This window comes from Zonotrichia albicollis, chromosome W, assembly GCF_047830755.1.
Source record: "Zonotrichia albicollis isolate bZonAlb1 chromosome W, bZonAlb1.hap1, whole genome shotgun sequence".
Classification (NCBI taxonomy): domain Eukaryota; kingdom Metazoa; phylum Chordata; class Aves; order Passeriformes; family Passerellidae; genus Zonotrichia; species Zonotrichia albicollis.
Genome location: NC_133859.1, coordinates 23,587,979 through 23,613,552, shown reverse-complemented (window position 1 = coordinate 23,613,552; position 25,574 = coordinate 23,587,979).

Sequence of the window (25,574 nt, the reverse complement as noted above, 5' to 3'; positions counted from 1 at the left end):
CCTGGTCTGACTGTGCCTCTCTCCCAGGCTCTGTGTCCCAGCACCCATTCCTGGGCTGACTCTGCCTCTAAGCCAGGCTCTGTGTCCCAGCACCCATTCCGGGGCTGACTGTGCCTCTGTCCCTGGATCTGTGTCCCAGCTCCCATTCCTGGGCAGACTGTGCCTCTCTCCCATGCTCGGTGTCCCAGCACCCATTTCTGGGCTGACTGTGCCTTTCTCCCTGGATCTGTGTCCCACCTCCCATTCCTGGGCTGACTCGGCCTCTATGCCAGGCTCTGGGCCAAGCACCCATTCCCGGGCTGACTGCGCCCCCTTCAGGCTCTGTGTCCCAGTTCACATTTTTGGGCTCAGCGTTCCTCTCTCCCAGGCTCTGTGTCCCAGCACCCATTCCTAGGCTAACTGTGCCTCTCTCTCTGGCACTGTGTCCCAGCAGCCATTCCTGCTTTGACTGTGTCTCTGCCCGGCTCTGTGTCCCAGCACCCTTTCCTGGGCTGACTCTGCCTCTATGCCAGGCTCTTTATCCAAGCACCCATTCCTTGGCTGACTGTGCCTCTCTCCCTGGCTCTGTTTCCCAGCACCCATTCCTGTTCTCAGTGTTCCTCTCTCCCAGGCTCTGTGTTCCAGCAGCCATTCCTGGGCTGACTGTTCCTCTCTTCCCGGATCTGTGTCCCAGCACCCATTCCTGGGCTGACTCGGCCCCTTTTCAGTCTTGTGTCCCAGCACCCGTTACTCGGCAGATAGTGTCTCTCTTGGCTCTGTGTCCCAGCAGCCATTCCTGGGCTGATTGTTCCTCTCTCCCTGGATCTGTGTCCCTGCACCCATACCTGGGCTTACTTTGCCTCTCTCGCATGCTCTGTGTCCCAGCACCCATTCCTGGGCTCATTGTTTTACTGTCATCCCAGGCTCTGAGTCCAAGCACCTATTCCTGGGCGGATTGTGCCTCTCTCCCATGCTCTTTGTCTAAGCACGCATTCCAGGGCTGGCTGCCCCCCCTACATGATTTTTGTCCAGCATCCACTTCCTGGGCTGACTGTGCGTCTCTCCCTATCTCTGTTTCCCAGCACAGGTTCCTGGGCTCAGTGTTCCCCTCTCCCAGGCTCTGTTTCCGAGTACCCATTCCTGGGCTAACTGTGCCTCTCACCGTGGATCTGTGTCCCAGCACCCATTCCTGGGCTGACTCTGCCTCTTTTCCAGGATCTGTGTCCAAGCACCCACTCCTGGTCTGACTGTGCCTCTCTCCCAGGCTCTGTGTCCCAGCACCCATTCCTGGGCTGACTCTGCCTCTAAGCCAGGCTCTGTGTCCCAGCACTCATTTCTGGGCTGACTGTGCCTTTCTCCCTGGATCTGTGTCCCACCTCCCATTCCTGGGCTGACTCGGCCTCTATGCCAGGCTCTGGGCCAAGCACCCATTCCCGGGCTGACTGCGCCCCCTTCAGGCTCTGTGTCCCAGTTCACATTTTTGGGCTCAGCGTTCCTCTCTCCCAGGCTCTGTGTCCCAGCACCCATTCCTAGGCTAACTGTGCCTCTCTCTCTGGCACTGTGTCCCAGCAGCCATTCCTGCTTTGACTGTGTCTCTGCCCGGCTCTGTGTCCCAGCACCCTTTCCTGGGCTGAGTCGGCCTCTATGCCAGGCTCTTTATCCAAGCACCCATTCCTTGGCTGACTGTGCCTCTCTCCCTGGCTCTGTTTCCCAGCACCCATTCCTGTTCTCAGTGTTCCTCTCTCCCAGGCTCTGTGTTCCAGCAGCCATTCCTGGGCTGACTGTTCCTCTCTTCCCGGATCTGTGTCCCAGCACCCATTCCTGGGCTGACTCGGCCCCTTTTCAGTCTTGTGTCCCAGCACCCATTACTGGGCAGATAGTGTCTCTCTTGGCTCTGTGTCCCAGCAGCCTTTCCTGGGCTGATTGTTCCTCTCTCCCTGGATCTGTGTCCCTGCACCCATACCTGGGCTTACTTTGCCTCTCTCGCATGCTCTGTGTCCCAGCACCCATTCCTGGGCTCAGTGTTTTACTGTCATCCCAGGCTCTGAGTCCAAGCACCTATTCCTGGGCGGATTGTGCCTCTCTCCCATGCTCTTTGTCTAAGCACGCATTCCAGGGCTGGCTGCCCCCCCTACATGATTTTTGTCCAGCATCCCCTCCCTCGGCTGACTGTGCGTCTCTCCCTATCTCTGTTTCCCAGCACAGGTTCCTGGGCTCAGTGTTCCCCTCTCCCAGGCTCTGTTTCCGAGTACCCATTCCTGGGCTAACTGTGCCTCTCACCGTGGATCTGTGTCCCAGCACCCATTCCTGGGCTGACTCTGCCTCTTTTCCAGGATCTGTGTCCAAGCACCCACTCCTGGTCTGACTGTGCCTCTCTCCCAGGCTCTGTGTACCAGCACCCATTCCTGGGCTGACTCTGCCTCTAAGCCAGGCTCTGTGTCCCAGCACCCATTCCTGGGCTGACTGTGCCTCTAAGCCAGGCTCTGTGTCCCCGCACCCATTCCTGGGCTGACTGTGCCTCTGTCCCTGGATCTGTGTCCCAGCTCCCATTCCTTGGCAGACTGTGCCTCTCTCCCATGCTCGGTGTCCCAGCACCCATTTCTGGGAAGACTGTGCCTTTCTCCCTGGATCTGTGTCCCACCTCCCATTCCTGGGCTGACTCGGCCTCTATGCCAGGCTCTGGGCCAAGCACCCATTCCCGGGCTGACTGCGCCCCCTTCAGGCTCTGTGTCCCAGTTCACATTTTTGGGCTCAGCGTTCCTCTCTCCCAGGCTCTGTGTCCCAGCACCCATTCCTGGGCTGACTGTGCCTCTCTCCCTGGCTCTGTGTCCCAGCGCCCATTCCTAGGCTAACTGTGCCTCTCTCTCTGGCACTGTGTCCCAGCAGCCATTCCTGCTTTGACTGTGTCTCTGCCCGGCTCTGTGTCCCAGCACCCTTTCCTGGGCCGACTCTGCCTCCATGCCAGGCTCTTTATCCAAGCATCCATTCCTTGGCTGACTGTGCCTCTCTCCCTGGCTCTGTTTCCCAGCACCCATTCCTGTTCTCAGTGTTCCTCTCTCCCAGGCTCTGTGATCCAGCAGCCATTCCTGGGCTGACTCGGCCCCTTTTCAGTCTTGTGTCCCAGCACCCATTACTCGGCAGATAGCGTCTCTCTTGGCTCTGTGTCCCAGCAGCCTTTCCTGGGCTGATTGTTCCTCTCTCCCTGGATCTGTGTCCCTGCACCCATACCTGGGCTTACTTTGCCTCTCTCGCATGCTCTGTGTCCCAGCACCCATTCCTGGGCTCAGTGTTCCACTGTCCCAGGCTCTGAGTGCAAGCACCTATTCCTGGGCGGATTGTGCCTCTGTCCCATGCTCTTTGTCTAAGCACGCATTCCGGGGCTGGCTGCCCCCCCTTCATGCTTTTTGTCCAGCATCCAATTCCTGGGCTGACTGTGCCTCTCTCCCTATCTCTGTTTCCCAGCACAGGTTCCTGGGCTCAGTGTTCCTCTCTCCCAGGCTCTGTTTCTGAGTACCCATTCCTGGGCTAACTGTGCCTCTCACCGTGGATCTGTGTCCCAGCACCCATTCCTGGGCTGACTCTGCCTCTTTTCCAGGATCTGTGTCCAAGCACCCACTCCTGGTCTGACTGTGCCTCTCTCCCAGGCTCTGTGTCCCAGCACCCATTCCTGGGCTGACTCTGCCTCTAAGCCAGGCTCTGTGTCCCAGCACCCATTCCGGGGCTGACTGTGCCTCTGTCCCTGGATCTGCGTCCCAGCTCCCATTCCAGGGCAGACTGTGCCTCTCTCCCATGCTCGGTGTCCCAGCACCCATTTCTGGGCTGACTGTGCCTTTCTCCCTGGATCTGTGTCCCACCTCCCATTCCTGGGCTGACTCGGCCTCTATGCCAGGCTCTGGGCCAAGCACCCATTCCCGGGCTGACTGCGCCCCCTTCAGGCTCTGTGTCCCAGTTCACATTTTTGGGCTCAGCGTTCCTCTCTCCCAGGCTCTGTGTCCCAGCACCCATTCCTAGGCTAACTGTGCCTCTCTCTCTGGCACTGTGTCCCAGCAGCCATTCCTGCTTTGACTGTGTCTCTGCCCGGCTCTGTGTCCCAGCACCCTTTCCTGGGCTGACTCTGCCTCTATGCCAGGCTCTTTATCCAAGCACCCATTCCTTGGCTGACTGTGCCTCTCTCCCTGGCTCTGTTTCCCAGCACCCATTCCTGTTCTCAGTGTTCCTCTCTCCCAGGCTCTGTGTTCCAGCAGCCATTCCTGGGCTGACTGATCCTCTCTTCCCGGATCTGTGTCCCAGCACCCATTCCTGGGCTGACTCGGCCCCTTTTCAGTCTTGTGTCCCAGCACCCATTACTCGGCAGATAGTGTCTCTCTTGGCTCTGTGTCCCAGCAGCCATTCCTGGGCTGATTGTTCCTCTCTCCCTGGATCTGTGTCCCTGCACCCATACCTGGGCTTACTTTGCCTCTCTCGCATGCTCTGTGTCCCAGCACCCATTCCTGGGCTCAGTGTTTTACTGTCATCCCAGGCTCTGAGTCCAAGCACCTATTCCTGGGCGGATTGTGCCTCTCTCCCATGCTCTTTGTCTAAGCACGCATTCCAGGGCTGGCTGCCCCCCCTACATGATTTTTGTCCAGCATCCACTTCCTGGGCTGACTGTGCGTCTCTCCCTATCTCTGTTTCCCAGCACAGGTTCCTGGGCTCAGTGTTCCCCTCTCCCAGGCTCTGTTTCCGAGTACCCATTCCTGGGCTAACTGTGCCTCTCACCGTGGATCTGTGTCCCAGCACCCATTCCTGGGCTGACTCTGCCTCTTTTCCAGGATCTGTGTCCAAGCACCCACTCCTGGTCTGACTGTGCCTCTCTCCCAGGCTCTGTGTACCAGCACCCATTCCTGGGCTGACTCTGCCTCTAAGCCAGGCTCTGTGTCCCAGCACCCATTCCTGGGCTGACTGTGCCTCTAAGCCAGGCTCTGTGTCCCCGCACCCATTCCTGGGCTGACTGTGCCTCTGTCCCTGGATCTGTGTCCCAGCTCCCATTCCTTGGCAGACTGTGCCTCTCTCCCATGCTCGGTGTCCCAGCACCCATTTCTGGGAAGACTGTGCCTTTCTCCCTGGATCTGTGTCCCACCTCCCATTCCTGGGCTGACTCGGCCTCTATGCCAGGCTCTGGGCCAAGCACCCATTCCCGGGCTGACTGCGCCCCCTTCAGGCTCTGTGTCCCAGTTCACATTTTTGGGCTCAGCGTTCCTCTCTCCCAGGCTCTGTGTCCCAGCACCCATTCCTGGGCTGACTGTGCCTCTCTCCCTGGCTCTGTGTCCCAGCGCCCATTCCTAGGCTAACTGTGCCTCTCTCTCTGGCACTGTGTCCCAGCAGCCATTCCTGCTTTGACTGTGTCTCTGCCCGGCTCTGTGTCCCAGCACCCTTTCCTGGGCCGACTCTGCCTCCATGCCAGGCTCTTTATCCAAGCATCCATTCCTTGGCTGACTGTGCCTCTCTCCCTGGCTCTGTTTCCCAGCACCCATTCCTGTTCTCAGTGTTCCTCTCTCCCAGGCTCTGTGATCCAGCAGCCATTCCTGGGCTGACTCGGCCCCTTTTCAGTCTTGTGTCCCAGCACCCATTACTCGGCAGATAGCGTCTCTCTTGGCTCTGTGTCCCAGCAGCCTTTCCTGGGCTGATTGTTCCTCTCTCCCTGGATCTGTGTCCCTGCACCCATACCTGGGCTTACTTTGCCTCTCTCGCATGCTCTGTGTCCCAGCACCCATTCCTGGGCTCAGTGTTCCACTGTCCCAGGCTCTGAGTGCAAGCACCTATTCCTGGGCGGATTGTGCCTCTGTCCCATGCTCTATGTCTAAGCACGCATTCCGGGGCTGGCTGCCCCCCCTTCATGCTTTTTGTCCAGCATCCAATTCCTGGGCTGACTGTGCCTCTCTCCCTATCTCTGTTTCCCAGCACAGGTTCCTGGGCTCAGTGTTCCTCTCTCCCAGGCTCTGTTTCTGAGTACCCATTCCTGGGCTAACTGTGCCTCTCACCGTGGATCTGTGTCCCAGCACCCATTCCTGGGCTGACTCTGCCTCTTTTCCAGGATCTGTGTCCAAGCACCCACTCCTGGTCTGACTGTGCCTCTCTCCCAGGCTCTGTGTCCCAGCACCCATTCCTGGGCTGACTCTGCCTCTAAGCCAGGCTCTGTGTCCCAGCACCCATTCCGGGGCTGACTGTGCCTCTGTCCCTGGATCTGTGTCCCAGCTCCCATTCCTGGGCAGACTGTGCCTCTCTCCCATGCTCGGTGTCCCAGCACCCATTTCTGGGCTGACTGTGCCTTTCTCCCTGGATCTGTGTCCCACCTCCCATTCCTGGGCTGACTCGGCCTCTATGCCAGGCTCTGGGCCAAGCACCCATTCCCGGGCTGACTGCGCCCCCTTCAGGCTCTGTGTCCCAGTTCACATTTTTGGGCTCAGCGTTCCTCTCTCCCAGGCTCTGTGTCCCAGCACCCATTCCTAGGCTAACTGTGCCTCTCTCTCTGGCACTGTGTCCCAGCAGCCATTCCTGCTTTGACTGTGTCTCTGCCCGGCTCTGTGTCCCAGCACCCTTTCCTGGGCTGACTCTGCCTCTATGCCAGGCTCTTTATCCAAGCACCCATTCCTTGGCTGACTGTGCCTCTCTCCCTGGCTCTGTTTCCCAGCACCCATTCCTGTTCTCAGTGTTCCTCTCTCCCAGGCTCTGTGTTCCAGCAGCCATTCCTGGGCTGACTGTTCCTCTCTTCCCGGATCTGTGTCCCAGCACCCATTCCTGGGCTGACTCGGCCCCTTTTCAGTCTTGTGTCCCAGCACCCGTTACTCGGCAGATAGTGTCTCTCTTGGCTCTGTGTCCCAGCAGCCATTCCTGGGCTGATTGTTCCTCTCTCCCTGGATCTGTGTCCCTGCACCCATACCTGGGCTTACTTTGCCTCTCTCGCATGCTCTGTGTCCCAGCACCCATTCCTGGGCTCATTGTTTTACTGTCATCCCAGGCTCTGAGTCCAAGCACCTATTCCTGGGCGGATTGTGCCTCTCTCCCATGCTCTTTGTCTAAGCACGCATTCCAGGGCTGGCTGCCCCCCCTACATGATTTTTGTCCAGCATCCACTTCCTGGGCTGACTGTGCGTCTCTCCCTATCTCTGTTTCCCAGCACAGGTTCCTGGGCTCAGTGTTCCCCTCTCCCAGGCTCTGTTTCCGAGTACCCATTCCTGGGCTAACTGTGCCTCTCACCGTGGATCTGTGTCCCAGCACCCATTCCTGGGCTGACTCTGCCTCTTTTCCAGGATCTGTGTCCAAGCACCCACTCCTGGTCTGACTGTGCCTCTCTCCCAGGCTCTGTGTCCCAGCACCCATTCCTGGGCTGACTCTGCCTCTAAGCCAGGCTCTGTGTCCCAGCACTCATTTCTGGGCTGACTGTGCCTTTCTCCCTGGATCTGTGTCCCACCTCCCATTCCTGGGCTGACTCGGCCTCTATGCCAGGCTCTGGGCCAAGCACCCATTCCCGGGCTGACTGCGCCCCCTTCAGGCTCTGTGTCCCAGTTCACATTTTTGGGCTCAGCGTTCCTCTCTCCCAGGCTCTGTGTCCCAGCACCCATTCCTAGGCTAACTGTGCCTCTCTCTCTGGCACTGTGTCCCAGCAGCCATTCCTGCTTTGACTGTGTCTCTGCCCGGCTCTGTGTCCCAGCACCCTTTCCTGGGCTGAGTCGGCCTCTATGCCAGGCTCTTTATCCAAGCACCCATTCCTTGGCTGACTGTGCCTCTCTCCCTGGCTCTGTTTCCCAGCACCCATTCCTGTTCTCAGTGTTCCTCTCTCCCAGGCTCTGTGTTCCAGCAGCCATTCCTGGGCTGACTGTTCCTCTCTTCCCGGATCTGTGTCCCAGCACCCATTCCTGGGCAGATAGTGTCTCTCTTGGCTCTGTGTCCCAGCAGCCTTTCCTGGGCTGATTGTTCCTCTCTCCCTGGATCTGTGTCCCTGCACCCATACCTGGGCTTACTTTGCCTCTCTCGCATGCTCTGTGTCCCAGCACCCATTCCTGGGCTCAGTGTTTTACTGTCATCCCAGGCTCTGAGTCCAAGCACCTATTCCTGGGCGGATTGTGCCTCTCTCCCATGCTCTTTGTCTAAGCACGCATTCCAGGGCTGGCTGCCCCCCCTACATGATTTTTGTCCAGCATCCCCTCCCTCGGCTGACTGTGCGTCTCTCCCTATCTCTGTTTCCCAGCACAGGTTCCTGGGCTCAGTGTTCCCCTCTCCCAGGCTCTGTTTCCGAGTACCCATTCCTGGGCTAACTGTGCCTCTCACCGTGGATCTGTGTCCCAGCACCCATTCCTGGGCTGACTCTGCCTCTTTTCCAGGATCTGTGTCCAAGCACCCACTCCTGGTCTGACTGTGCCTCTCTCCCAGGCTCTGTGTACCAGCACCCATTCCTGGGCTGACTCTGCCTCTAAGCCAGGCTCTGTGTACCAGCACCCATTCCTGGGCTGACTGTGCCTCTAAGCCAGGCTCTGTGTCCCCGCACCCATTCCTGGGCTGACTGTGCCTCTGTCCCTGGATCTGTGTCCCAGCTCCCATTCCTTGGCAGACTGTGCCTCTCTCCCATGCTCGGTGTCCCAGCACCCATTTCTGGGAAGACTGTGCCTTTCTCCCTGGATCTGTGTCCCACCTCCCATTCCTGGGCTGACTCGGCCTCTATGCCAGGCTCTGGGCCAAGCACCCATTCCCGGGCTGACTGCGCCCCCTTCAGGCTCTGTGTCCCAGTTCACATTTTTGGGCTCAGCGTTCCTCTCTCCCAGGCTCTGTGTCCCAGCACCCATTCCTGGGCTGACTGTGCCTCTCTCCCTGGCTCTGTGTCCCAGCGCCCATTCCTAGGCTAACTGTGCCTCTCTCTCTGGCACTGTGTCCCAGCAGCCATTCCTGCTTTGACTGTGTCTCTGCCCGGCTCTGTGTCCCAGCACCCTTTCCTGGGCCGACTCTGCCTCCATGCCAGGCTCTTTATCCAAGCATCCATTCCTTGGCTGACTGTGCCTCTCTCCCTGGCTCTGTTTCCCAGCACCCATTCCTGTTCTCAGTGTTCCTCTCTCCCAGGCTCTGTGATCCAGCAGCCATTCCTGGGCTGACTCGGCCCCTTTTCAGTCTTGTGTCCCAGCACCCATTACTCGGCAGATAGCGTCTCTCTTGACTCTGTGTCCCAGCAGCCTTTCCTGGGCTGATTGTTCCTCTCTCCCTGGATCTGTGTCCCTGCACCCATACCTGGGCTTTCTTTGCCTCTCTCGCATGCTCTGTGTCCCAGCACCCATTCCTGGGCTCAGTGTTCCACTGTCCCAGGCTCTGAGTGCAAGCACCTATTCCTGGGCGGATTGTGCCTCTGTCCCATGCTCTTTGTCTAAGCACGCATTCCGGGGCTGGCTGCCCCCCCTTCATGCTTTTTGTCCAGCATCCAATTCCTGGGCTGACTGTTCCTCTCTCCCTATCTCTGTTTCCCAGCACAGGTTCCTGGGCTCAGTGTTCCTCTCTCCCAGGCTCTGTTTCTGAGTACCCATTCCTGGGCTAACTGTGCCTCTCACCGTGGATCTGTGTCCCAGCACCCATTCCTGGGCTGACTCTGCCTCTTTTCCAGGATCTGTGTCCAAGCACCCACTCCTGGTCTGACTGTGCCTCTCTCCCAGGCTCTGTGTCCCAGCACCCATTCCTGGGCTGACTCTGCCTCTAAGCCAGGCTCTGTGTCCCAGCACTCATTTCTGGGCTGACTGTGCCTTTCTCCCTGGATCTGTGTCCCACCTCCCATTCCTGGGCTGACTCGGCCTCTATGCCAGGCTCTGGGCCAAGCACCCATTCCCGGGCTGACTGCGCCCCCTTCAGGCTCTGTGTCCCAGTTCACATTTTTGGGCTCAGCGTTCCTCTCTCCCAGGCTCTGTGTCCCAGCACCCATTCCTAGGCTAACTGTGCCTCTCTCTCTGGCACTGTGTCCCAGCAGCCATTCCTGCTTTGACTGTGTCTCTGCCCGGCTCTGTGTCCCAGCACCCTTTCCTGGGCTGAGTCGGCCTCTATGCCAGGCTCTTTATCCAAGCACCCATTCCTTGGCTGACTGTGCCTCTCTCCCTGGCTCTGTTTCCCAGCACCCATTCCTGTTCTCAGTGTTCCTCTCTCCCAGGCTCTGTGTTCCAGCAGCCATTCCTGGGCTGACTGTTCCTCTCTTCCCGGATCTGTGTCCCAGCACCAATTCCTGGGCTGACTCGGCCCCTTTTCAGTCTTGTGTCCCAGCACCCATTACTGGGCAGATAGTGTCTCTCTTGGCTCTGTGTCCCAGCAGCCTTTCCTGGGCTGATTGTTCCTCTCTCCCTGGATCTGTGTCCCTGCACCCATACCTGGGCTTACTTTGCCTCTCTCGCATGCTCTGTGTCCCAGCACCCATTCCTGGGCTCAGTGTTTTACTGTCATCCCAGGCTCTGAGTGCAAGCACCTATTCCTGGGCGGATTGTGCCTCTCTCCCATGCTCTTTGTCTAAGCACGCATTCCAGGGCTGGCTGCCCCCCCTACATGATTTTTGTCCAGCATCCACTTCCTGGGCTGACTGTGCGTCTCTCCCTATCTCTGTTTCCCAGCACAGGTTCCTGGGCTCAGTGTTCCCCTCTCCCAGGCTCTGTTTCCGAGTACCCATTCCTGGGCTAACTGTGCCTCTCACCGTGGATCTGTGTCCCAGCACCCATTCCTGGGCTGACTCTGCCTCTTTTCCAGGATCTGTGTCCAAGCACCCACTCCTGGTCTGACTGTGCCTCTCTCCCAGGCTCTGTGTACCAGCACCCATTCCTGGGCTGACTCTGCCTCTAAGCCAGGCTCTGTGTCCCAGCACCCATTCCTGGGCTGACTGTGCCTCTAAGCCAGGCTCTGTGTCCCCGCACCCATTCCTGGGCTGACTGTGCCTCTGTCCCTGGATCTGTGTCCCAGCTCCCATTCCTTGGCAGACTGTGCCTCTCTCCCATGCTCGGTGTCCCAGCACCCATTTCTGGGAAGACTGTGCCTTTCTCCCTGGATCTGTGTCCCACCTCCCATTCCTGGGCTGACTCGGCCTCTATGCCAGGCTCTGGGCCAAGCACCCATTCCCGGGCTGACTGCGCCCCCTTCAGGCTCTGTGTCCCAGTTCACATTTTTGGGCTCAGCGTTCCTCTCTCCCAGGCTCTGTGTCCCAGCACCCATTCCTGGGCTGACTGCGCCTCTCTCCCTGGCTCTGTGTCCCAGCGCCCATTCCTGGGCTGACTCTGCCTCTAAGCCAGGCTCTGTGTACCAGCACCCATTCCTGGGCTGACTGTGCCTCTCTCTCTGGCACTGTGTCCCAGCAGCCATTCCTGCTTTGACTGTGTCTCTGCCCGGCTCTGTGTCCCAGCACCCTTTCCTGGGCCGACTCTGCCTCCATGCCAGGCTCTTTATCCAAGCATCCATTCCTTGGCTGACTGTGCCTCTCTCCCTGGCTCTGTTTCCCAGCACCCATTCCTGTTCTCAGTGTTCCTCTCTCCCAGGCTCTGTGATCCAGCAGCCATTCCTGGGCTGACTCGGCCCCTTTTCAGTCTTGTGTCCCAGCACCCATTACTCGGCAGATAGCGTCTCTCTTGGCTCTGTGTCCCAGCAGCCTTTCCTGGGCTGATTGTTCCTCTCTCCCTGGATCTGTGTCCCTGCACCCATACCTGGGCTTACTTTGCCTCTCTCGCATGCTCTGTGTCCCAGCACCCATTCCTGGGCTCAGTGTTCCACTGTCCCAGGCTCTGAGTGCAAGCACCTATTCCTGGGCGGATTGTGCCTCTGTCCCATGCTCTTTGTCTAAGCACGCATTCCGGGGCTGGCTGCCCCCCCTTCATGCTTTTTGTCCAGCATCCAATTCCTGGGCTGACTGTGCCTCTCTCCCTATCTCTGTTTCCCAGCACAGGTTCCTGGGCTCAGTGTTCCTCTCTCCCAGGCTCTGTTTCTGAGTACCCATTCCTGGGCTAACTGTGCCTCTCACCGTGGATCTGTGTCCCAGCACCCATTCCTGGGCTGACTCTGCCTCTTTTCCAGGATCTGTGTCCAAGCACCCACTCCTGGTCTGACTGTGCCTCTCTCCCAGGCTCTGTGTCCCAGCACCCATTCCTGGGCTGACTCTGCCTCTAAGCCAGGCTCTGTGTCCCAGCACCCATTCCGGGGCTGACTGTGCCTCTGTCCCTGGATCTGCGTCCCAGCTCCCATTCCAGGGCAGACTGTGCCTCTCTCCCATGCTCGGTGTCCCAGCACCCATTTCTGGGCTGACTGTGCCTTTCTCCCTGGATCTGTGTCCCACCTCCCATTCCTGGGCTGACTCGGCCTCTATGCCAGGCTCTGGGCCAAGCACCCATTCCCGGGCTGACTGCGCCCCCTTCAGGCTCTGTGTCCCAGTTCACATTTTTGGGCTCAGCGTTCCTCTCTCCCAGGCTCTGTGTCCCAGCACCCATTCCTAGGCTAACTGTGCCTCTCTCTCTGGCACTGTGTCCCAGCAGCCATTCCTGCTTTGACTGTGTCTCTGCCCGGCTCTGTGTCCCAGCACCCTTTCCTGGGCTGACTCTGCCTCTATGCCAGGCTCTTTATCCAAGCACCCATTCCTTGGCTGACTGTGCCTCTCTCCCTGGCTCTGTTTCCCAGCACCCATTCCTGTTCTCAGTGTTCCTCTCTCCCAGGCTCTGTGTTCCAGCAGCCATTCCTGGGCTGACTGATCCTCTCTTCCCGGATCTGTGTCCCAGCACCCATTCCTGGGCTGACTCGGCCCCTTTTCAGTCTTGTGTCCCAGCACCCATTACTCGGCAGATAGTGTCTCTCTTGGCTCTGTGTCCCAGCAGCCATTCCTGGGCTGATTGTTCCTCTCTCCCTGGATCTGTGTCCCTGCACCCATACCTGGGCTTACTTTGCCTCTCTCGCATGCTCTGTGTCCCAGCACCCATTCCTGGGCTCAGTGTTTTACTGTCATCCCAGGCTCTGAGTCCAAGCACCTATTCCTGGGCGGATTGTGCCTCTCTCCCATGCTCTTTGTCTAAGCACGCATTCCAGGGCTGGCTGCCCCCCCTACATGATTTTTGTCCAGCATCCACTTCCTGGGCTGACTGTGCGTCTCTCCCTATCTCTGTTTCCCAGCACAGGTTCCTGGGCTCAGTGTTCCCCTCTCCCAGGCTCTGTTTCCGAGTACCCATTCCTGGGCTAACTGTGCCTCTCACCGTGGATCTGTGTCCCAGCACCCATTCCTGGGCTGACTCTGCCTCTTTTCCAGGATCTGTGTCCAAGCACCCACTCCTGGTCTGACTGTGCCTCTCTCCCAGGCTCTGTGTACCAGCACCCATTCCTGGGCTGACTCTGCCTCTAAGCCAGGCTCTGTGTCCCCGCACCCATTCCTGGGCTGACTGTGCCTCTAAGCCAGGCTCTGTGTCCCCGCACCCATTCCTGGGCTGACTGTGCCTCTGTCCCTGGATCTGTGTCCCAGCTCCCATTCCTTGGCAGACTGTGCCTCTCTCCCATGCTCGGTGTCCCAGCACCCATTTCTGGGAAGACTGTGCCTTTCTCCCTGGATCTGTGTCCCACCTCCCATTCCTGGGCTGACTCGGCCTCTATGCCAGGCTCTGGGCCAAGCACCCATTCCCGGGCTGACTGCGCCCCCTTCAGGCTCTGTGTCCCAGTTCACATTTTTGGGCTCAGCGTTCCTCTCTCCCAGGCTCTGTGTCCCAGCACCCATTCCTGGGCTGACTGTGCCTCTCTCCCTGGCTCTGTGTCCCAGCGCCCATTCCTAGGCTAACTGTGCCTCTCTCTCTGGCACTGTGTCCCAGCAGCCATTCCTGCTTTGACTGTGTCTCTGCCCGGCTCTGTGTCCCAGCACCCTTTCCTGGGCCGACTCTGCCTCCATGCCAGGCTCTTTATCCAAGCATCCATTCCTTGGCTGACTGTGCCTCTCTCCCTGGCTCTGTTTCCCAGCACCCATTCCTGTTCTCAGTGTTCCTCTCTCCCAGGCTCTGTGATCCAGCAGCCATTCCTGGGCTGACTCGGCCCCTTTTCAGTCTTGTGTCCCAGCACCCATTACTCGGCAGATAGCGTCTCTCTTGGCTCTGTGTCCCAGCAGCCTTTCCTGGGCTGATTGTTCCTCTCTCCCTGGATCTGTGTCCCTGCACCCATACCTGGGCTTACTTTGCCTCTCTCGCATGCTCTGTGTCCCAGCACCCATTCCTGGGCTCAGTGTTCCACTGTCCCAGGCTCTGAGTGCAAGCACCTATTCCTGGGCGGATTGTGCCTCTGTCCCATGCTCTTTGTCTAAGCACGCATTCCGGGGCTGGCTGCCCCCCCTTCATGCTTTTTGTCCAGCATCCAATTCCTGGGCTGACTGTGCCTCTCTCCCTATCTCTGTTTCCCAGCACAGGTTCCTGGGCTCAGTGTTCCTCTCTCCCAGGCTCTGTTTCTGAGTACCCATTCCTGGGCTAACTGTGCCTCTCACCGTGGATCTGTGTCCCAGCACCCATTCCTGGGCTGACTCTGCCTCTTTTCCAGGATCTGTGTCCAAGCACCCACTCCTGGTCTGACTGTGCCTCTCTCCCAGGCTCTGTGTCCCAGCACCCATTCCTGGGCTGACTCTGCCTCTAAGCCAGGCTCTGTGTCCCAGCACCCATTCCGGGGCTGACTGTGCCTCTGTCCCTGGATCTGCGTCCCAGCTCCCATTCCAGGGCAGACTGTGCCTCTCTCCCATGCTCGGTGTCCCAGCACCCATTTCTGGGCTGACTGTGCCTTTCTCCCTGGATCTGTGTCCCACCTCCCATTCCTGGGCTGACTCGGCCTCTATGCCAGGCTCTGGGCCAAGCACCCATTCCCGGGCTGACTGCGCCCCCTTCAGGCTCTGTGTCCCAGTTCACATTTTTGGGCTCAGCGTTCCTCTCTCCCAGGCTCTGTGTCCCAGCACCCATTCCTAGGCTAACTGTGCCTCTCTCTCTGGCACTGTGTCCCAGCAGCCATTCCTGCTTTGACTGTGTCTCTGCCCGGCTCTGTGTCCCAGCACCCTTTCCTGGGCTGACTCTGCCTCTATGCCAGGCTCTTTATCCAAGCACCCATTCCTTGGCTGACTGTGCCTCTCTCCCTGGCTCTGTTTCCCAGCACCCATTCCTGTTCTCAGTGTTCCTCTCTCCCAGGCTCTGTGTTCCAGCAGCCATTCCTGGGCTGACTGATCCTCTCTTCCCGGATCTGTGTCCCAGCACCCATTCCTGGGCTGACTCGGCCCCTTTTCAGTCTTGTGTCCCAGCACCCGTTACTCGGCAGATAGTGTCTCTCTTGGCTCTGTGTCCCAGCAGCCATTCCTGGGCTGATTGTTCCTCTCTCCCTGGATCTGTGTCCCTGCACCCATACCTGGGCTTACTTTGCCTCTCTCGCATGCTCTGTGTCCCAGCACCCATTCCTGGGCTCAGTGTTTTACTGTCATCCCAGGCTCTGAGTCCAAGCACCTATTCCTGGGCGGATTGTGCCTCTCTCCCATGCTCTTTGTCTAAGCACGCATTCCAGGGCTGGCTGCCCCCCCTACATGATTTTTGTCCAGCATCCACTTCCTGGGCTGACTGTGTGTCTCTCCCTATCTCTGTTTCCCAGCACAGGTTCCTGGGCTCAGTGTTCCCCTCTCCCAGGCTCTGTTTCCGAGTACCCATTCCTGGGCTAACTGTGCCTCTCACCGTGGATCTGTGTCCCAGCACCCATTCCTGGGCTGACTCTGCCTCTTTTCCAGGATCTGTGTCCAAGCACCCACTCCTGGTCTGACTGTGCGTCTCTCCCAGGCTCTGTGTCCCAGCACCCATTCCTGGGCTGACTCTGCCTCTAAGCCAGGCTCTGTGTCCCCGCACCCATTCCTGGGCTGACTGTGCCTCTAAGCCAGGCTCTGTGTCCCCGCACCCATTCCTGGGCTGACTGTGCCTCTGTCCCTGGATCTGTGTCCCAGCTCCCATTCCTTGGCAGACTGTGCCTCTCTCCCATGCTCGGTGTCCCAGCACCCATTTCTGGGAAGACTGTGCCTTTCTCCCTGGATCTGTGTCCCACCTCCCATTCCTGGGCTGACTCGGCCTCTATGCCAGGCTCTGGGCCAAGCACCCATTCCCGGGCTGACTGCGCCCCCTTCAGGCTCTGTGTCCCAGTTCACATTTTTGGGCTCAGCGTTCCTCTCTCCCAGGCTCTGTGTCCCAGCACCCATTCCTGGGCTGACTGTGCCTCTCTCCCTGGCTCTGTGTCCCAGCGCCCATTCCTAGGCTAACTGTGCCTCTCTCTCTGGCACTGTGTCCCAGCAGCCATTCCTGCTTTGACTGTGTCTCTGCCCGGCTCTGTGTCCCAGCACCCTTTCCTGGGCCGACTCTGCCTCCATGCCAGGCTCTTTATCCAAGCATCCATTCCTTGGCTGACTGTGCCTCTCTCCCTGGCTCTGTTTCCCAGCACCCATTCCTGTTCTCAGTGTTCCTCTCTCCCAGGCTCTGTGATCCAGCAGCCATTCCTGGGCTGACTCGGCCCCTTTTCAGTCTTGTGTCCCAGCACCCATTACTCGGCAGATAGCGTCTCTCTTGGCTCTGTGTCCCAGCAGCCTTTCCTGGGCTGATTGTTCCTCTCTCCCTGGATCTGTGTCCCTGCACCCATACCTGGGCTTACTTTGCCTCTCTCGCATGCTCTGTGTCCCAGCACCCATTCCTGGGCTCAGTGTTCCACTGTCCCAGGCTCTGAGTGCAAGCACCTATTCCTGGGCGGATTGTGCCTCTGTCCCATGCTCTATGTCTAAGCACGCATTCCGGGGCTGGCTGCCCCCCCTTCATGCTTTTTGTCCAGCATCCAATTCCTGGGCTGACTGTGCCTCTCTCCCTATCTCTGTTTCCCAGCACAGGTTCCTGGGCTCAGTGTTCCTCTCTCCCAGGCTCTGTTTCTGAGTACCCATTCCTGGGCTAACTGTGCCTCTCACCGTGGATCTGTGTCCCAGCACCCATTCCTGGGCTGACTCTGCCTCTTTTCCAGGATCTGTGTCCAAGCACCCACTCCTGGTCTGACTGTGCCTCTCTCCCAGGCTCTGTGTCCCAGCACCCATTCCTGGGCTGACTCTGCCTCTAAGCCAGGCTCTGTGTCCCAGCACCCATTCCGGGGCTGACTGTGCCTCTGTCCCTGGATCTGTGTCCCAGCTCCCATTCCTGGGCAGACTGTGCCTCTCTCCCATGCTCGGTGTCCCAGCACCCATTTCTGGGCTGACTGTGCCTTTCTCCCTGGATCTGTGTCCCACCTCCCATTCCTGGGCTGACTCGGCCTCTATGCCAGGCTCTGGGCCAAGCACCCATTCCCGGGCTGACTGCGCCCCCTTCAGGCTCTGTGTCCCAGTTCACATTTTTGGGCTCAGCGTTCCTCTCTCCCAGGCTCTGTGTCCCAGCACCCATTCCTAGGCTAACTGTGCCTCTCTCTCTGGCACTGTGTCCCAGCAGCCATTCCTGCTTTGACTGTGTCTCTGCCCGGCTCTGTGTCCCAGCACCCTTTCCTGGGCTGACTCTGCCTCTATGCCAGGCTCTTTATCCAAGCACCCATTCCTTGGCTGACTGTGCCTCTCTCCCTGGCTCTGTTTCCCAGCACCCATTCCTGTTCTCAGTGTTCCTCTCTCCCAGGCTCTGTGTTCCAGCAGCCATTCCTGGGCTGACTGTTCCTCTCTTCCCGGATCTGTGTCCCAGCACCCATTCCTGGGCTGACTCGGCCCCTTTTCAGTCTTGTGTCCCAGCACCCGTTACTCGGCAGATAGTGTCTCTCTTGGCTCTGTGTCCCAGCAGCCATTCCTGGGCTGATTGTTCCTCTCTCCCTGGATCTGTGTCCCTGCACCCATACCTGGGCTTACTTTGCCTCTCTCGCATGCTCTGTGTCCCAGCACCCATTCCTGGGCTCATTGTTTTACTGTCATCCCAGGCTCTGAGTCCAAGCACCTATTCCTGGGCGGATTGTGCCTCTCTCCCATGCTCTTTGTCTAAGCACGCATTCCAGGGCTGGCTGCCCCCCCTACATGATTTTTGTCCAGCATCCACTTCCTGGGCTGACTGTGCGTCTCTCCCTATCTCTGTTTCCCAGCACAGGTTCCTGGGCTCAGTGTTCCCCTCTCCCAGGCTCTGTTTCCGAGTACCCATTCCTGGGCTAACTGTGCCTCTCACCGTGGATCTGTGTCCCAGCACCCATTCCTGGGCTGACTCTGCCTCTTTTCCAGGATCTGTGTCCAAGCACCCACTCCTGGTCTGACTGTGCCTCTCTCCCAGGCTCTGTGTCCCAGCACCCATTCCTGGGCTGACTCTGCCTCTAAGCCAGGCTCTGTGTCCCAGCACTCATTTCTGGGCTGACTGTGCCTTTCTCCCTGGATCTGTGTCCCACCTCCCATTCCTGGGCTGACTCGGCCTCTATGCCAGGCTCTGGGCCAAGCACCCATTCCCGGGCTGACTGCGCCCCCTTCAGGCTCTGTGTCCCAGTTCACATTTTTGGGCTCAGCGTTCCTCTCTCCCAGGCTCTGTGTCCCAGCACCCATTCCTAGGCTAACTGTGCCTCTCTCTCTGGCACTGTGTCCCAGCAGCCATTCCTGCTTTGACTGTGTCTCTGCCCGGCTCTGTGTCCCAGCACCCTTTCCTGGGCTGAGTCGGCCTCTATGCCAGGCTCTTTATCCAAGCACCCATTCCTTGGCTGACTGTGCCTCTCTCCCTGGCTCTGTTTCCCAGCACCCATTCCTGTTCTCAGTGTTCCTCTCTCCCAGGCTCTGTGTTCCAGCAGCCATTCCTGGGCTGACTGTTCCTCTCTTCCCGGATCTGTGTCCCAGCACCCATTCCTGGGCTGACTCGGCCCCTTTTCAGTCTTGTGTCCCAGCACCCATTACTGGGCAGATAGTGTCTCTCTTGGCTCTGTGTCCCAGCAGCCTTTCCTGGGCTGATTGTTCCTCTCTCCCTGGATCTGTGTCCCTGCACCCATACCTGGGCTTACTTTGCCTCTCTCGCATGCTCTGTGTCCCAGCACCCATTCCTGGGCTCAGTGTTTTACTGTCATCCCAGGCTCTGAGTCCAAGCACCTATTCCTGGGCGGATTGTGCCTCTCTCCCATGCTCTTTGTCTAAGCACGCATTCCAGGGCTGGCTGCCCCCCCTACATGATTTTTGTCCAGCATCCCCTCCCTCGGCTGACTGTGCGTCTCTCCCTATCTCTGTTTCCCAGCACAGGTTCCTGGGCTCAGTGTTCCCCTCTCCCAGGCTCTGTTTCCGAGTACCCATTCCTGGGCTAACTGTGCCTCTCACCGTGGATCTGTGTCCCAGCACCCATTCCTGGGCTGACTCTGCCTCTTTTCCAGGATCTGTGTCCAAGCACCCACTCCTGGTCTGACTGTGCCTCTCTCCCAGGCTCTGTGTACCAGCACCCATTCCTGGGCTGACTCTGCCTCTAAGCCAGGCTCTGTGTCCCAGCACCCATTCCTGGGCTGACTGTGCCTCTAAGCCAGGCTCTGTGTCCCCGCACCCATTCCTGGGCTGACTGTGCCTCTGTCCCTGGATCTGTGTCCCAGCTCCCATTCCTTGGCAGACTGTGCCTCTCTCCCATGCTCGGTGTCCCAGCACCCATTTCTGGGAAGACTGTGCCTTTCTCCCTGGATCTGTGTCCCACCTCCCATTCCTGGGCTGACTCGGCCTCTATGCCAGGCTCTGGGCCAAGCACCCATTCCCGGGCTGACTGCGCCCCCTTCAGGCTCTGTGTCCCAGTTCACATTTTTGGGCTCAGCGTTCCTCTCTCCCAGGCTCTGTGTCCCAGCACCCATTCCTGGGCTGACTGTGCCTCTCTCCCTGGCTCTGTGTCCCAGCGCCCATTCCTAGGCTAACTGTGCCTCTCTCTCTGGCACTGTGTCCCAGCAGCCATTCCTGCTTTGACTGTGTCTCTGCCCGGCTCTGTGTCCCAGCACCCTTTCCTGGGCCGACTCTGCCTCCATGCCAGGCTCTTTATCCAAGCATCCATTCCTTGGCTGACTGTGCCTCTCTCCCTGGCTCTGTTTCCCAGCACCCATTCCTGTTCTCAGTGTTCCTCTCTCCCAGGCTCTGTGATCCAGCAGCCATTCCTGGGCTGACTCGGCCCCTTTTCAGTCTTGTGTCCCAGCACCCATTACTCGGCAGATAGCGTCTCTCTTGGCTCTGTGTCCCAGCAGCCTTTCCTGGGCTGATTGTTCCTCTCTCCCTGGATCTGTGTCCCTGCACCCATACCTGGGCTTACTTTGCCTCTCTCGCATGCTCTGTGTCCCAGCACCCATTCCTGGGCTCAGTGTTCCACTGTCCCAGGCTCTGAGTGCAAGCACCTATTCCTGGGCGGATTGTGCCTCTGTCCCATGCTCTTTGTCTAAGCACGCATTCCGGGGCTGGCTGCCCCCCCTTCATGCTTTTTGTCCAGCATCCAATTCCTGGGCTGACTGTGCCTCTCTCCCTATCTCTGTTTCCCAGCACAGGTTCCTGGGCTCAGTGTTCCTCTCTCCCAGGCTCTGTTTCTGAGTACCCATTCCTGGGCTAACTGTGCCTCTCACCGTGGATCTGTGTCCCAGCACCCATTCCTGGGCTGACTCTGCCTCTTTTCCAGGATCTGTGTCCAAGCACCCACTCCTGGTCTGACTGTGCCTCTCTCCCAGGCTCTGTGTCCCAGCACCCATTCCTGGGCTGACTCTGCCTCTAAGCCAGGCTCTGTGTCCCAGCACCCATTCCGGGGCTGACTGTGCCTCTGTCCCTGGATCTGCGTCCCAGCTCCCATTCCAGGGCAGACTGTGCCTCTCTCCCATGCTCGGTGTCCCAGCACCCATTTCTGGGCTGACTGTGCCTTTCTCCCTGGATCTGTGTCCCACCTCCCATTCCTGGGCTGACTCGGCCTCTATGCCAGGCTCTGGGCCAAGCACCCATTCCCGGGCTGACTGCGCCCCCTTCAGGCTCTGTGTCCCAGTTCACATTTTTGGGCTCAGCGTTCCTCTCTCCCAGGCTCTGTGTCCCAGCACCCATTCCTAGGCTAACTGTGCCTCTCTCTCTGGCACTGTGTCCCAGCAGCCATTCCTGCTTTGACTGTGTCTCTGCCCGGCTCTGTGTCCCAGCACCCTTTCCTGGGCTGACTCTGCCTCTATGCCAGGCTCTTTATCCAAGCACCCATTCCTTGGCTGACTGTGCCTCTCTCCCTGGCTCTGTTTCCCAGCACCCATTCCTGTTCTCAGTGTTCCTCTCTCCCAGGCTCTGTGTTCCAGCAGCCATTCCTGGGCTGACTGATCCTCTCTTCCCGGATCTGTGTCCCAGCACCCATTCCTGGGCTGACTCGGCCCCTTTTCAGTCTTGTGTCCCAGCACCCATTACTCGGCAGATAGTGTCTCTCTTGGCTCTGTGTCCCAGCAGCCATTCCTGGGCTGATTGTTCCTCTCTCCCTGGATCTGTGTCCCTGCACCCATACCTGGGCTTACTTTGCCTCTCTCGCATGCTCTGTGTCCCAGCACCCATTCCTGGGCTCAGTGTTTTACTGTCATCCCAGGCTCTGAGTCCAAGCACCTATTCCTGGGCGGATTGTGCCTCTCTCCCATGCTCTTTGTCTAAGCACGCATTCCAGGGCTGGCTGCCCCCCCTACATGATTTTTGTCCAGCATCCACTTCCTGGGCTGACTGTGCGTCTCTCCCTATCTCTGTTTCCCAGCACAGGTTCCTGGGCTCAGTGTTCCCCTCTCCCAGGCTCTGTTTCCGAGTACCCATTCCTGGGCTAACTGTGCCTCTCACCGTGGATCTGTGTCCCAGCACCCATTCCTGGGCTGACTCTGCCTCTTTTCCAGGATCTGTGTCCAAGCACCCACTCCTGGTCTGACTGTGCCTCTCTCCCAGGCTCTGTGTACCAGCACCCATTCCTGGGCTGACTCTGCCTCTAAGCCAGGCTCTGTGTCCCAGCACCCATTCCTGGGCTGACTGTGCCTCTAAGCCAGGCTCTGTGTCCCCGCACCCATTCCTGGGCTGACTGTGCCTCTGTCCCTGGATCTGTGTCCCAGCTCCCATTCCTTGGCAGACTGTGCCTCTCTCCCATGCTCGGTGTCCCAGCACCCATTTCTGGGAAGACTGTGCCTTTCTCCCTGGATCTGTGTCCCACCTCCCATTCCTGGGCTGACTCGGCCTCTATGCCAGGCTCTGGGCCAAGCACCCATTCCCGGGCTGACTGCGCCCCCTTCAGGCTCTGTGTCCCAGTTCACATTTTTGGGCTCAGCGTTCCTCTCTCCCAGGCTCTGTGTCCCAGCACCCATTCCTGGGCTGACTGTGCCTCTCTCCCTGGCTCTGTGTCCCAGCGCCCATTCCTAGGCTAACTGTGCCTCTCTCTCTGGCACTGTGTCCCAGCAGCCATTCCTGCTTTGACTGTGTCTCTGCCCGGCTCTGTGTCCCAGCACCCTTTCCTGGGCCGACTCTGCCTCCATGCCAGGCTCTTTATCCAAGCATCCATTCCTTGGCTGACTGTGCCTCTCTCCCTGGCTCTGTTTCCCAGCACCCATTCCTGTTCTCAGTGTTCCTCTCTCCCAGGCTCTGTGATCCAGCAGCCATTCCTGGGCTGACTCGGCCCCTTTTCAGTCTTGTGTCCCAGCACCCATTACTCGGCAGATAGCGTCTCTCTTGGCTCTGTGTCCCAGCAGCCTTTCCTGGGCTGATTGTTCCTCTCTCCCTGGATCTGTGTCCCTGCACCCATACCTGGGCTTACTTTGCCTCTCTCGCATGCTCTGTGTCCCAGCACCCATTCCTGGGCTCAGTGTTCCACTGTCCCAGGCTCTGAGTGCAAGCACCTATTCCTGGGCGGATTGTGCCTCTGTCCCATGCTCTATGTCTAAGCACGCATTCCGGGGCTGGCTGCCCCCCCTTCATGCTTTTTGTCCAGCATCCAATTCCTGGGCTGACTGTGCCTCTCTCCCTATCTCTGTTTCCCAGCACAGGTTCCTGGGCTCAGTGTTCCTCTCTCCCAGGCTCTGTTTCTGAGTACCCATTCCTGGGCTAACTGTGCCTCTCACCGTGGATCTGTGTCCCAGCACCCATTCCTGGGCTGACTCTGCCTCTTTTCCAGGATCTGTGTCCAAGCACCCACTCCTGGTCTGACTGTGCCTCTCTCCCAGGCTCTGTGTCCCAGCACCCATTCCTGGGCTGACTCTGCCTCTAAGCCAGGCTCTGTGTCCCAGCACCCATTCCGGGGCTGACTGTGCCTCTGTCCCTGGATCTGTGTCCCAGCTCCCATTCCTGGGCAGACTGTGCCTCTCTCCCATGCTCGGTGTCCCAGCACCCATTTCTGGGCTGACTGTGCCTTTCTCCCTGGATCTGTGTCCCACCTCCCATTCCTGGGCTGACTCGGCCTCTATGCCAGGCTCTGGGCCAAGCACCCATTCCCGGGCTGACTGCGCCCCCTTCAGGCTCTGTGTCCCAGTTCACATTTTTGGGCTCAGCGTTCCTCTCTCCCAGGCTCTGTGTCCCAGCACCCATTCCTAGGCTAACTGTGCCTCTCTCTCTGGCACTGTGTCCCAGCAGCCATTCCTGCTTTGACTGTGTCTCTGCCCGGCTCTGTGTCCCAGCACCCTTTCCTGGGCTGACTCTGCCTCTATGCCAGGCTCTTTATCCAAGCACCCATTCCTTGGCTGACTGTGCCTCTCTCCCTGGCTCTGTTTCCCAGCACCCATTCCTGTTCTCAGTGTTCCTCTCTCCCAGGCTCTGTGTTCCAGCAGCCATTCCTGGGCTGACTGTTCCTCTCTTCCCGGATCTGTGTCCCAGCACCCATTCCTGGGCTGACTCGGCCCCTTTTCAGTCTTGTGTCCCAGCACCCGTTACTCGGCAGATAGTGTCTCTCTTGGCTCTGTGTCCCAGCAGCCATTCCTGGGCTGATTGTTCCTCTCTCCCTGGATCTGTGTCCCTGCACCCATACCTGGGCTTACTTTGCCTCTCTCGCATGCTCTGTGTCCCAGCACCCATTCCTGGGCTCATTGTTTTACTGTCATCCCAGGCTCTGAGTCCAAGCACCTATTCCTGGGCGGATTGTGCCTCTGTCCCATGCTCTTTGTCTAAGCACGCATTCCAGGGCTGGCTGCCCCCCCTACATGATTTTTGTCCAGCATCCACTTCCTGGGCTGACTGTGCGTCTCTCCCTATCTCTGTTTCCCAGCACAGGTTCCTGGGCTCAGTGTTCCCCTCTCCCAGGCTCTGTTTCCGAGTACCCATTCCTGGGCTAACTGTGCCTCTCACCGTGGATCTGTGTCCCAGCACCCATTCCTGGGCTGACTCTGCCTCTTTTCCAGGATCTGTGTCCAAGCACCCACTCCTGGTCTGACTGTGCCTCTCTCCCAGGCTCTGTGTCCCAGCACCCATTCCTGGGCTGACTGTGCCTCTAAGCCAGGCTCTGTGTCCCAGCACTCATTTCTGGGCTGACTGTGCCTTTCTCCCTGGATCTGTGTCCCACCTCCCATTCCTGGGCTGACTCGGCCTCTATGCCAGGCTCTGGGCCAAGCACCCATTCCCGGGCTGACTGCGCCCCCTTCAGGCTCTGTGTCCCAGTTCACATTTTTGGGCTCAGCGTTCCTCTCTCCCAGGCTCTGTGTCCCAGCACCCATTCCTGGGCTGACTGTGCCTCTCTCCCTGGCTCTGTGTCCCAGCGCCCATTCCTAGGCTAACTGTGCCTCTCTCTCTGGCACTGTGTCCCAGCAGCCATTCCTGCTTTGACTGTGTCTCTGCCCGGCTCTGTGTCCCAGCACCCTTTCCTGGGCTGACTCTGCCTCCATGCCAGGCTCTTTATCCAAGCATCCATTCCTTGGCTGACTGTGCCTCTCTCCCTGGCTCTGTTTCCCAGCACCCATTCCTGTTCTCAGTGTTCCTCTCTCCCAGGCTCTGTGATCCAGCAGCCATTCCTGGGCTGACTCGGCCCCTTTTCAGTCTTGTGTCCCAGCACCCATTACTCGGCAGATAGCGTCTCTCTTGACTCTGTGTCCCAGCAGCCTTTCCTGGGCTGATTGTTCCTCTCTCCCTGGATCTGTGTCCCTGCACCCATACCTGGGCTTTCTTTGCCTCTCTCGCATGCTCTGTGTCCCAGCACCCATTCCTGGGCTCAGTGTTCCACTGTCCCAGGCTCTGAGTGCAAGCACCTATTCCTGGGCGGATTGTGCCTCTGTCCCATGCTCTTTGTCTAAGCACGCATTCCGGGGCTGGCTGCCCCCCCTTCATGCTTTTTGTCCAGCATCCAATTCCTGGGCTGACTGTTCCTCTCTCCCTATCTCTGTTTCCCAGCACAGGTTCCTGGGCTCAGTGTTCCTCTCTCCCAGGCTCTGTTACTGAGTACCCATTCCTGGGCTAACTGTGCCTCTCACCGTGGATCTGTGTCCCAGCACCCATTCCTGGGCTGACTCTGCCTCTTTTCCAGGATCTGTGTCCAAGCACCCACTCCTGGTCTGACTGTGCCTCTCTCCCAGGCTCTGTGTCCCAGCACCCATTCCTGGGCTGACTCTGCCTCTAAGCCAGGCTCTGTGTCCCAGCACTCATTTCTGGGCTGACTGTGCCTTTCTCCCTGGATCTGTGTCCCACCTCCCATTCCTGGGCTGACTCG